Source organism: Mustela putorius, unplaced genomic scaffold, assembly GCF_011764305.1.
Source record: "Mustela putorius furo isolate JIRA1106 unplaced genomic scaffold, ASM1176430v1.1 tig00000589_pilon_pilon_pilon, whole genome shotgun sequence".
Taxonomy (NCBI): Eukaryota; Metazoa; Chordata; class Mammalia; order Carnivora; family Mustelidae; genus Mustela; species Mustela putorius.
This window is the reverse complement of record NW_025421425.1, coordinates 5,032,843-5,044,579: the sequence shown is the minus strand read 5'-3', so window position 1 is coordinate 5,044,579 and position 11,737 is coordinate 5,032,843. Positions and strand designations below refer to the sequence as shown.

General features: G+C 37.4%; 1 non-coding gene across 1 annotated transcript; it reads right to left on the bottom strand.

Annotated features, from left to right (window-relative positions):
- Positions 1-7,161: 7,161 nt before the first annotated feature.
- Positions 7,162-7,299, bottom strand: LOC123392602. The gene has a single exon (XR_006607335.1). It is a non-coding gene; the product is annotated as a U4 spliceosomal RNA (small nuclear RNA).
- Between the last annotated feature and the right edge of the window lie 4,438 nt (positions 7,300-11,737).

Here is an 11,737-nt window from a genome sequence, read left to right as displayed (position 1 = left end):
TTTTATTTTTTTTAATTTTTAATTTTTTTAAATTTTTTATTTTTTATAAACATATAATATATTTTTACCCCCAGGGGTACAGGTCTGTGTGAATCGCCAGGTTTACACACTTCACAGCACTCACCATAGCACATACCCCCCCCCCCAATGTCCATAACCCCACCCCCCTTTTTCCAACCCTCCTCCCTCACAAAGATATTTCTAAAGATTCACAGATTCACATTCTCCATATAACTATAATGGGGATTTGCCTCTCCAAGGATGTGAAATCCTTAGGTAGGGAGACTTCTGATCTTTTCCTTTCCTATCAGCTATATCTGTCGCACCTCTGCTAGTTCTGTGGAGAGGCATATTCCGTTTGACTTTAACCTAATGTTCTTACAGTATATACTTTCACAGAGTGTCATGGGGTCCTAATGAAGCCTTACACTAATAGGATCACATGCTTTTTTATTTATTCCTTTTAAGTAGTCAAGTATGACTGGATCACCATAAGGTCTTCTACATTTTATTCTTCCCACATTTCTGTCTCCTTAGACAGCTTCAACCTGTCACCACACAGCCTCTTCCCAACCCCATATGCAAAACTGACATACAAAGTACATTCTGGTGGGTTATCTGGACATGCATATGATTATCTGGATGCAACCTATGTTTGGGCAGAGGTTGATACAGCTAGTTAATGTATGTAGAGTTCTGGAAGACTTCAACTCTGTAAGGTTATATGACAGAAAAACTAAATAGTTCCTGGGGGCTCTAGCCAAGGCATATGTCCTTCAAAATAGTACTTCTCAACATTTTTCTCTATGGAGTGCATATAGCAGATGCACTTCCAAGGAAGAAGACCCTATTAGCAGTTCTCATCAGCTCTCTTTAAAATAGTATAACCAAATGCATTTTGGTTTTTACAAAGAGATTGTAAGGAGTCATTGAAGACTGCTTTAAATGTAAACGTGTTAGTCATTCACAAACATTGTTCATGTTGGTAACACATGCTTATTACAGACCTCATTGCTGATTCAACCACAAGGGTAGGAAGCAGCACCTTAGCCCAGGCTTGCGTGACTAGATTTCTTGTCTAACTCTCAAAAGCCTCCCACACTTAACCTTCTAACTATGCCTTATTTACCCTTTTTGTCATCTTAACTTACACTTTTATAATTGCTTCCTTTTGGGGCATGTATTTCCCAAGACTATAAAAGCAACTCACTTTTAGTAACAGTACCTTTTCAAAATTATGTAACACAGCTCTTTTCTTCTCTGCTAGGAAGGAATGAGGTATCTGAACTTCATCTATCCATCCTTACCTACATTCTCTCACCCAGCACTTACCCGAATAGCATTTTTGGAAATAGGCAAACAAGACAGCAGCCAAGATCTTCACTTGATTCTTTGCTTTACGATTTTGAGCAAACACTGGTGTTTAGCAGGTAGCAAACTTCTTCACTGTGTAAGGGTCAAAAGAGGACTCAGATAAATATATTTTCACTACAGCACAGTTGAGCTAGAGTGCTCAGCCCAACACATCAGTGTAACTGTTTTCCATGTCTGTTCTGCGATTTTCCTCAGCCACACACCTTGAGGGCTCCAGATGATGGATAGACATGTAGGCGGTCTTTTCGCCAAATTAGTGAAAACCAGACATATTCATGAGGAGGATGCATGAGCCTTGTATCTTCAAAAGGATAAAGACACAGTGGGTTTCACTTTTCTTGTAAAACTTAACTTTAATGAGCTCTACACATTTATACACTGAGGAGTGGGGGAATAGAACTCAGGGTGAGTGTGATCTGATATTTTGTTATAGTTAATTTTTGTAACTTACAGAAAGTGTATTATTTTAACCGAAGACATGGTTTAACTGAAATGAAATTTCTAGAATCCTCTCAACATGACACAGTCTTACATAAAGCTGTGTATGCATTTCAGTTGGCTGCATGTGTGTATCTCTACATAAAATTACTTCCCTAGAATTTTAGTTTTTAACAAATTAAATTTTACTGAGAAGCTAAAATAAATGTACTTATTTTAACTGGTTGTTACATTTTGAGAAAATACTTTTAAAACATTGATTTTCTTATTCATTTTGAAAATATTGCTAGTGACTTTAGGTTCAAATGGAATTTACTCACTTGTTTATATAACTTTAATATTGTGCAGTTTTTCTTTCTGAAATTGTTGTAAACAAGAATGAGCTTTGGTTTTAGCTGGTGTCATTTTATATGAGCAAAAGAGATTAGTTATTGCAGCGTCTAAGTAGAAAGATGTTGGTAATTTGACACTTATCAAAAATCCCCATTTATTATTTCTTTGTCTAATTAAACATAATAAATCCACTTTAAGAGGCTTTGCTCATGTGATATGCAATGCCTTTCTCACTCCATAATTGAATGACATGCCCTTTATCACCCGTGTTTATATATAATGAAACAGAAACGCCATACAGTCAGTTCTGATGACATTGTCTAGGTTCTCCTTTCTGGAGATAAAGATGGATATCTCATGATCCATGGTCTGCTCTAAGATGGAGGTGTCATGATTTGGGACCCTCTTACAGAATATCAGTCTTGGGTTACACATTTGCATAGAGTACAGTTTGAGTTTCATGGGCCATTAGCAACTGGTTTCCATGCAAGGCTTTTGCTTCCCAGCACAACCCTTAGTGGAGACGTGGCTGAGGCTGCGGTTGCTGCCTGTCCCTCACTGAAGGGTAAGTGCCTCTGCATCTTTGCTGGGACCAGCTACCATGAACATGTCTATGTTGAGGAAAATGCAGTTTGTAGAGCCTCCCAGTGCTCACAGGGCAGCATCACTACCATCCCTAAGGTGGCACTGGTCTAAAGGTGTTAATCATTTTTCATATGATAATATGTGCAAATAGCATATATACACACGTGTATACACACAACACATTGCGTGGTGCATAACCCACATGATTGTTTCTTGTAATTACTAAAATTTCAAATGTCTGCATGTAAAAAAGAATCATAAATAAGAAACCAATGTTTTCACATAATAATACCCCAAAGGCAGTGTCTCTAAGGTGGCAGATAAAACAATCAAACTGACAAGCACTGCCCACCCCCCAAAAAAAAGTAAAAAAAAAAACAAAACAGTAAAAGAAGTGTGTGTGTGTGTGTGTGTGTGTGTGTGTGTGTGTATGTATTAGAGGAGGTCATTGAGAAGACCTGACCTTCAGTTGACCCAGGAGCTGGACCTGGGCCATCAGAGGCTTTTTGCTGCCTCCCCTGACCTTGGATTGTATACTCTGCCCACCATTCCCACAGTGGGAGCCGTTCTCAAGGACACAGGCTTGAAAGAACGATGTGTTATTGAGACCGTCTGGATGGCACAGGTGACTGAACTCAGTGAAGACCTCCTAATAAAGTGAAGATTCTGGCCTGCAGGTGATGAGTTCTACTCCCCTTGTGGCTGCCTGTTCCCTTGCCTGTTAAACACCTAGCACTCTGGAGCGGCCTGCCTCTTCCCTCCATCTCTCCCTGCCTTTTGTGTCCATGGCCAGTTCGGGCCCCAGCAGTGTGGTGAGGGAGGGGGTTGAGATGGTTCAGTACAGGAGAAGAGACGGCCCCTAAAAGCAGCAGGTCTCTGCTTTCATAAGAATATGATTCCCCCTCCGACGACAAGGGAAACCCCAAACCCAAACCTTCTTTGTTTTTAGGCTTTTTTTCTGCCTTATGTTTAATGAGTGACCGTGCCCTCATAAAATGCAGAGGCGTAAGGAAGGAAATGTGGCGCCTGCGCGGGTAAAAATGTGAGTTCTGCCATTCACTAGCTGGCTGCCCTCAACAAGTTAATTAAATACCCGCTCTCACTCCTACCCATGAACTGGGTTTGCCTCATGGGGAGGTATTTGCCATATTTCGGCGGGGCCCATTTCCCACTCTGGAAGCTAAAAATATTTATTTTCTGGTCTGCTGGTGGCCAGTTTATAAGCACGTCAAATGAACTTTACTGTTTGCTCTTTTGTTTCTGTTTTAATATAAAGAGAAAGATACAAAAGGCCGTGGTCTGCGGAGCCTCATCCTGGCAGCAAGGGCCAGGGCAAAGACTGGTGTCCACTCAGTGTGTTCCCAGCACAACAGATTTCCAGTTTCTACTGGTTTTTCAAAACCAGTTCTTCAGATCTCCTACTGATTGAACGAGGTACCATTATGTTTTCACTTAACCTTAAAATAGCTTAAAGCATTTGTTTCATATTATATGCACTGAAGCGTATCTGTAAACATATGATTTAATGAAGAATGAACATTCACACGTTCCCATGTCATCGCTTTCCAGGTTAAGAAGTAGGTTATTAAGGGACTCCTGGGTGGCTCAGTTGGTTAAGCATCGGCCTGTGGCTCAGGTTATGATCCCATGGTTTTGGGATGGAAACCCGCATTGGGCACCCTGCTCAGTAGGGAGCCTGCTTCTCCTTCTCCCTCTGATTCTCTCCCTGCTTCTTTCTCTCTGTCAAATAACTAAGTAAAATCTTTTTAAAAAGGAAGTAGGATATTAAGAATATATTTAAATCATCATATATTCCTTGCCACTTGTACTGTCTTCCCCCTCCAGATATAAGCACTATCTGAAATTTACAGTAGTTATTTCCTGTATAAAATACATGTAAGAATAAAATGTTCTGGTTCCTGTAAGATGTGCATGTTCATATTCATTAAGTGATGACAATTTGTTTTATGAGACCCATTTCTCCCTGTCTTGCCAATATTTAATATTTTCAGATTTTAAGATTTTTGCCAGCATTGTAGTTGTACAATGCCATATTATTATGAGTTCAAATTTCACTTCTGTGATTATTACTGGAAGTGTGCCTCTCATTATATGACTTTTAGTCTTTTGAGGCTTTTTTTTTTTCCTTTATTTTTCCCTGTGAATTGCCTGTTCATGTCTTCACCCATTTTTCTATTGGGAGTTTTGTCTTTGATAGGGTTGGACAGTTCTGGAATTCAGTCTTTTGCCTTTGTCTGAAAATTTTCTCATTTATAGGTTATTTTTTGCTCCATTCATGGTGTCTTAGGATGAACAGAAATCTTAATTTTAATGCAGTCATAAGTATTAATCTTTTCCTTTATGGGTTGACTGTTAAAAATATTTCTTTAAAAAACATCTTTCCTTACTCAGAATCATGAAGTTATTTATCCATATTTTCCTTCTTTAAAGATTTTTCTTACACATTTAAGTTCTTGTTCATCTACTGTGTGTGTGTGTGTGTGTGTGTGTGTGTGTGTGTAGTATAAGCTAGTAGTATCTTCTGTTGGAGGCCACGGCATGGTTGGAGCCGAGGACCAAACCAGGCCCTGACTTGTGTCTCCTTCAAAGTCCGGACACCTTGATAGGGGGTCAAGGACAGGAAAGTTGAGTAGCACTGAGAAAGGGTCTGTGCTAGGTGTCGTGCACTCGCCTACGTGACTTCCCACACCTTCTCCCTACAGAAGGGAACAATGTGGTCAGGGTCATGAATTCTTAGTTTGTCCTTGTTGTTCCTGTACCTCCCATAACCCACTCCCTGGTTGATTGTCTTGCTAATGGCTTTAGCCTAGACTACCTGGCATCACTAGGTTTGCTTGCAGTTAATGTAAACTTGTTATAGAAACCTGCGGTCATCTGACTAGGTACAGATGTATACTCCTTCTATTGTGGTCTGCCTTATAAATGCTTGTAAGTAGTGGTATAAAATCAGTACTGTTGGACATCCTCCTCAGTGTCCCTCCTGCCCCCATCTCTTTGTCTCTTAATTTCTTTTCACCATCCTCTTACCCTCACGTTTTCCTGGTCAATTTGTCGCTCCAGCCGTGGCAATCTTCTAATTTTTATTCTTTATAGATAACCAGGTGTCCCAGTTTTGAGCTTTTAATTCTGTTTCACTGATCTGTTTGTCTTTTCCTGTGTCAGTATTATATTACTTTAATGACAACATATCATTTTAAGAATTCTTAATATCAGTGGAGGTTATTTGTGATTATTCTATTTCAGGAATGTGTTGATTGTTACTGGAGCTTTGCTCTTCCAAATAGATTTAGAATTAGCTTACAAGTTCCATAAAGAACCCTTGTGTGTTTATGATTAGGATTACATTGAATCTATACATAATTTGGGGAAATTAATATGTGTATAATAATTGGATTTCCCCACCTATGGGTATGTTATATATATATTTTTGTTAATATGTATTTTTTTGTTTTTGTTGTTGTTGTTAATGTCTTTCGATGACATCTTTTAATTTCCTGCAAAATGTTCATAAATGCAGTTTATTAGTTTAATTCCAAATATCTTATTTTTTGGTTGCTAGTAAAAATGGTGTTTTAATGTAATTTTCTAATAGATCATCACTAAACTATAGAATGTCATTTTTTATTTTGGTAAAAATATACATAACATAGTCTTTGTCATTTTAACCATTTGTAACTGTATAATCCAGTGACATTAAGTATATTCACAATGTTGTATAATTATCACCCCATCTATACTCAAAACTTTTTTTGTCATCCCTGACATAAACTTTTTACCCATTAAACAATAGCCCCCATTTCTCTACCCCAAATTCCCTGGTAATTTTATCCTAGTTTATGTCTCTCTGAGTTTGTCTATTCTAGGTACCTTGTATAAGTATGTAAGTGGACTAATAGAATATTTGTCCTTTCTTGTGTCTAATTTCACTTAGCATAATGTTTCAGAAGTCCACCTATTTTGTAGCTTATATCAAAATTTTATTTCCTTGTGGCTGAATAGAATTCATATATTTTCTACATAATATATAATTTATCTACATTTTGTTTATTCATCTGTTGTTGGGCACTGATTGTTTCAACTTTTGACTGCTATGAGCAATGCTGCTATGGACACTGGTATAAAAATATCCATTTGAGTCTCTGCTTTCCATTCTTTTGGATATATACCTAGGAGTGGACAATTCTGGGTCATATAGTAATTTATGTTTAACTTGTTGATGAACCACCAAATTGCTTTCCACAGCAGCTGCACTATTTTATATTCTAGCAGCAATGCATAGTAGTTCCAATTTCTCTGTATCCTCACCATTAAAAAAAAAAAAAATATATATATATATATATATATATAGCCATCCTGATAGCTGTGAAGTCTTAGCTCATCATGGTTTTGATTTGCATTCCTCTAATTACTAATGACATTATACATTCTTTCTGAAATGTTTACTGAGCATTCGTATGTCTTTGCTGGAATGTCTTTGCTTTTTTCAATTAGCAATAATTGCACCTCGGATAAACCTCATTGGCTACGATACTGCCACTGCGCAAAGCTGTCTTTGCTTTTTTAATCAGGTTGCTTTTCACTGTTGAATTGTAGGTGAATTGTAGGAGTTATTTATATATTCTGGATATTAGCCCATTGTCAGACATATAGTTTGTAAATATTTTCTCTAATTCCATGGGTTCTTTTTTCATTGTTATTCATGCCCTTTGATATACAGAAGTTTTAAATTGTGATGTTGTCCAATTTATCTATTTTTTCTTTTTTTGCCTGTGTATTTGGTATCACACCCTTTAAATTTTTACAGATCTAAAATTATGAAAAATTTTCCCCCAATGTTTTCTTCTAAGAATTGTATAGTTTTAGCTCTTAAGTCTAGGTCTTTTAATCCATTTCAAGGTAATTTTTGTATATGATCTGAGGTAAAGATCCAACTTTATTCTTTTGCACGTGGATACCCAGTTTCCCTAGCACTATTTGTTGCAATGGTAGAATGTCATTTTATAGATCCTCATTAAAATCTTACTTTTTCTAATAATTTTTATATAGAGAAATTAATCCGTAAATTAATGTAGGTTTTCTATGAAGACATAGTAGATCCGTGGCCAATACGTGCTGGGCTTCTTTTCTAATCCTTATGTTGCTTTCTTTCCTCCCTCCCTCCTTTCTTCCTTCCTTTTCTCCTGTGCTTTCTTTCAGAAGCAATCTTTATGTTGTCGTGGGTCGCCATAAATCCTGTCATCAACATTGACTCCTTATACTCAATTACCTTTGAATTTGTTCTGAATTGTTGCTTCCAACTATCTCATTAATACTTAAAAAAATATGCTTTTTGAAAAAGTTATACCTCGTGTTTTCTGTTGTGTTCTTCACAATGGGGAACATTGCTTCCCTAGTTGGACTAGTCAGATTGATTTTTGTTTTTTGCAACCAAGAGCCTTAATGAAATCCCCTATAGGAAAATAATACTGACATGGTTTCTGTGTTATCATGATGCCAGTTATATGATAACCCCTTCGTAAATGTTAATTGTTGTTGCTATCATTATCACTATTATTCATCTTATGATAGCATCATACAATCTCAAGAGTATTTCCTTTAAAAAAATGATACTCACAGGAGGGTAATACTTAGCTCAGACATATTTCTTTTGGGCACATGTCAGGCATGAATGAAGTAGGTGTTGAGGAGGAAGTGAGATGGGTCCTATCACTTCATATATTATGGGTTGGAAAACAGCACATTTTTTTTCTAGACATACACTTATCTTTCTGTACGTTTTACTTTAACATGGAAAATATTCCAGTAGATAGCAGTGTTTGTGTCAAACTGTAGAACATGATCATAATGAGAGCAAGACTACTAATTTTACTTTTGGAATCTTGATAAGTGTCAAACTACTGAGCACAAATTCATTAGCCAGCTGTACTCCTTGAGGGTGGAAGTTGGTGAATAAGCAAGTGTTTGTTTAATTTCCAATCTTCTCAATTTCTCTTCAAACCATGAAGCTTCTGGGACAGCTCCTTATGCATATGCACAAAGAGTGATTAGTAATGTCACATTTGAATTTCATGTGCTTCTGGTTTGATTTAGACTTCTGATCCTTAGTATTTTAATATAATTTGCAATTTCTTTTATTTTTACGATTGAAGTTTCCCAGTAAGTATAGATTTTAAAAATTTAAAGTGTACCTTACACTTCTTTATAGAAACCTCAGTATACCAAAAGGTTTTATACATAATGCGTGTTATTTTAAATGTTTTTGTAGGTTGGGAGACCCTCGTTCAAACTCTGCTTTGTCTTCCTGAAAACATTTGGTAAAGTGTTTTAAAATATTTTCTTGAAAAGGGATAGAAATAAGCTTTGATAAGCTATTGCACTCAAGCAACTCACACCAAAACTTACTGTTACTTTCTTAAGAAAAATAAATTTCACATTATCTCAATTAATAGAACTTTGCAATGATTAAAATTTTGCAGAGTTCATTTGAGAAAACATTTTGAAAAAATTGTGGTAACTTGCTTATGATAACTTCACACTTGAAATTGCTATAGGGAGCAGTCAGCTTGTTGAATCTGCTATCATTAAGGAAATGAAATTATGAGTTAACCTCATTTCTACAGATCATTTTTATCCAAAGACAATTACAAAAGGAGCCAGACCTCCATGAGCTATATCTTTTGGAACAGTTTGTTCATTGTAGATAAAACTCTTTGCACCTGTTTCTCCCTAGAACTGGGATGTCGGAATGACTCAAACTTTTAAAATAATTATGCACATCAAGGGATATGGAAAGCAGGATAATGGCCAAACATGTTCATGTCCTGATCCCCACAGTCTATGAATACATTAGGCTACAAGGCAATGTGAAATTAGGGTTGCACATGGAAATAAGTTTGCTAATCAATTGACCTTAAAATAAGGAGATTGTCCTGGATTATTTGGATGGACCTTGATGTAATCACAAAATTCCTCAAATGTGGAAGAGAGAGACAGAGAAGATTGACCCAGAGGCTCAATCTTACTGGCTTTGAAAATTGAGGAAGAGGTTAAGCCAAGGAATGTAGGTAGCCCTTAGGAAATGGAAAGGCAAGGAAAGATTCCCTCTAAAACTTCCAGAAAGGATGCCTTCTGCCAGCCCCTTGATTTTGGCCCAATAAGACCCATTTCAGACTCTGACCTCCCGAAGCGTAAGAAAATAAATCTCTGTTGGAGTGCCTGGGTGGCTCAGTGGGTTAAACCTCTGCTTTGGCTCAGGTCATGATCTCAGGGTTCTGGGATCGAGCCCCGCATCGGCGGGGGGTGCTCTGCTCAGCAGGGAGCCTGCTTCTCGCCCCCCACCTGCTTCTCTGCCTACTTGTGATCTATGTCTGTCAGATAAATAAATAAAATCTTTTAAAAGGAAATAACTCTGTGTTATTCTGAACCACAAGTTTGTGGTAATTGGTTACATGGACAATGGGAAACTAATACAAAGGGTGAAATCATGTGATAGCATATGAACTTGCACCAACTGTTTTCAGCAGAGAATAAAGGAACTGGCCTCTAGATGTCTTAGTCTAAAGTTCCCACCTTCTCGTTTATGTACCCTAATTGGAGCCACTGACAGGTGTTCTAATACAATTCAGTGTATTAGAGTGGGTACCTTGCAGAGGCCTAGGTGACTATATTGAAAGGAAACAAGAACTGTAATTTACTGTAATTTGAGCAAGCTTTCAGACAATTTCAGGTAGCTGTGTTCAGGTTGGGTCAGACTGAAAGAACATCTATGGATTATCAGTGTTTTAGTTTAATCATGTCACGACAAGACAGCTCACCTATCACTAGCTCAATTCTTTGAAGGTATTAAAGGAAAAATGCCACCTCATTCAAATTTAGAGCAAAAATCTTCTACCAAGCATGGGCATGAGATCTACATACAGACACATGGAATAATTTATGTGTAACTGGCCGCAGAAATGTAGAGTAAAATCCCTGTCCCGACAGCCAATGGGCAATCTTTACACCATGTTCCTGAAGACAGGAAGAGAGGGAGAGACTCTGAAAGAGATGGAACACCCTAGAACAAAGGCTATAAAAGTAATGTGCTAATATTTCCTGGGTTCAAAGTTATCTTTTTTTCCTGCCTAAAGACAACAAGAAAATCATAATAGATATTTTTCCTAGATAATAGATATTTTTAGTGGGTTTTGTTGACAGCAAATCCACATCATAAAGATACATTGGTGGAGAGTGAAACCATCTGCCCTGATTCCAGCACTTCCCTGACGTGTGAGAGAAAAAGTAGGGAACTGTCTGTAGTCCTAGAGGTGAATCAGATGAAGCATGGGTGATGTAAGCCCAGCGTACCTTGGTTCTCTGCAGTTAGAGTGCAATTTTTCATCTGTGAAGTGACTGACTCTGCATTAAGTAGGGTGATCCACATGGGTGTTTTAGTGTTGGACGCAGTCACAAATAGGAGGGTGGTACCGGAGCCAACATAAGGACAGAGAGTTTATCCTCTCCTCTCACGAACAAGGACTTTCTAATAAAGTGATTGACAGGAATGGTTAATGAACAGTGGAACCACTCTGCACTAACATGTGCTTATTAGCTATAGTTCCTGTGACATGTGCAGGTGTCTTTCTACATTTCCCTATGCTTAAGTTAACTGCATTAGATAGAAAGATCATCGTACATATTGAAGTCCATAGAATGAGTTTGTTTTCTGCTAATACTATCCTGTTTTTATAAGCCCTACAGTAATTGCCCTGTTTATTGTTTATGAGGGGATCTGAACTGGGTGAAATCATTATCTTTTGAACCAGAAAACTGAAATCAAGGGTAAACAAAATCCCTTATAAAAATGGTACCTAAACAGGACCTAATTCTGAGTGCCATCCCTCACATAAATATTAAGAGGAGGTATAACAAAATTAACACAGAATAGTATTTACTATTGTTGCACATATTATATTTGTAAGAGCTTAAGTGGATTATTTAATTTAAT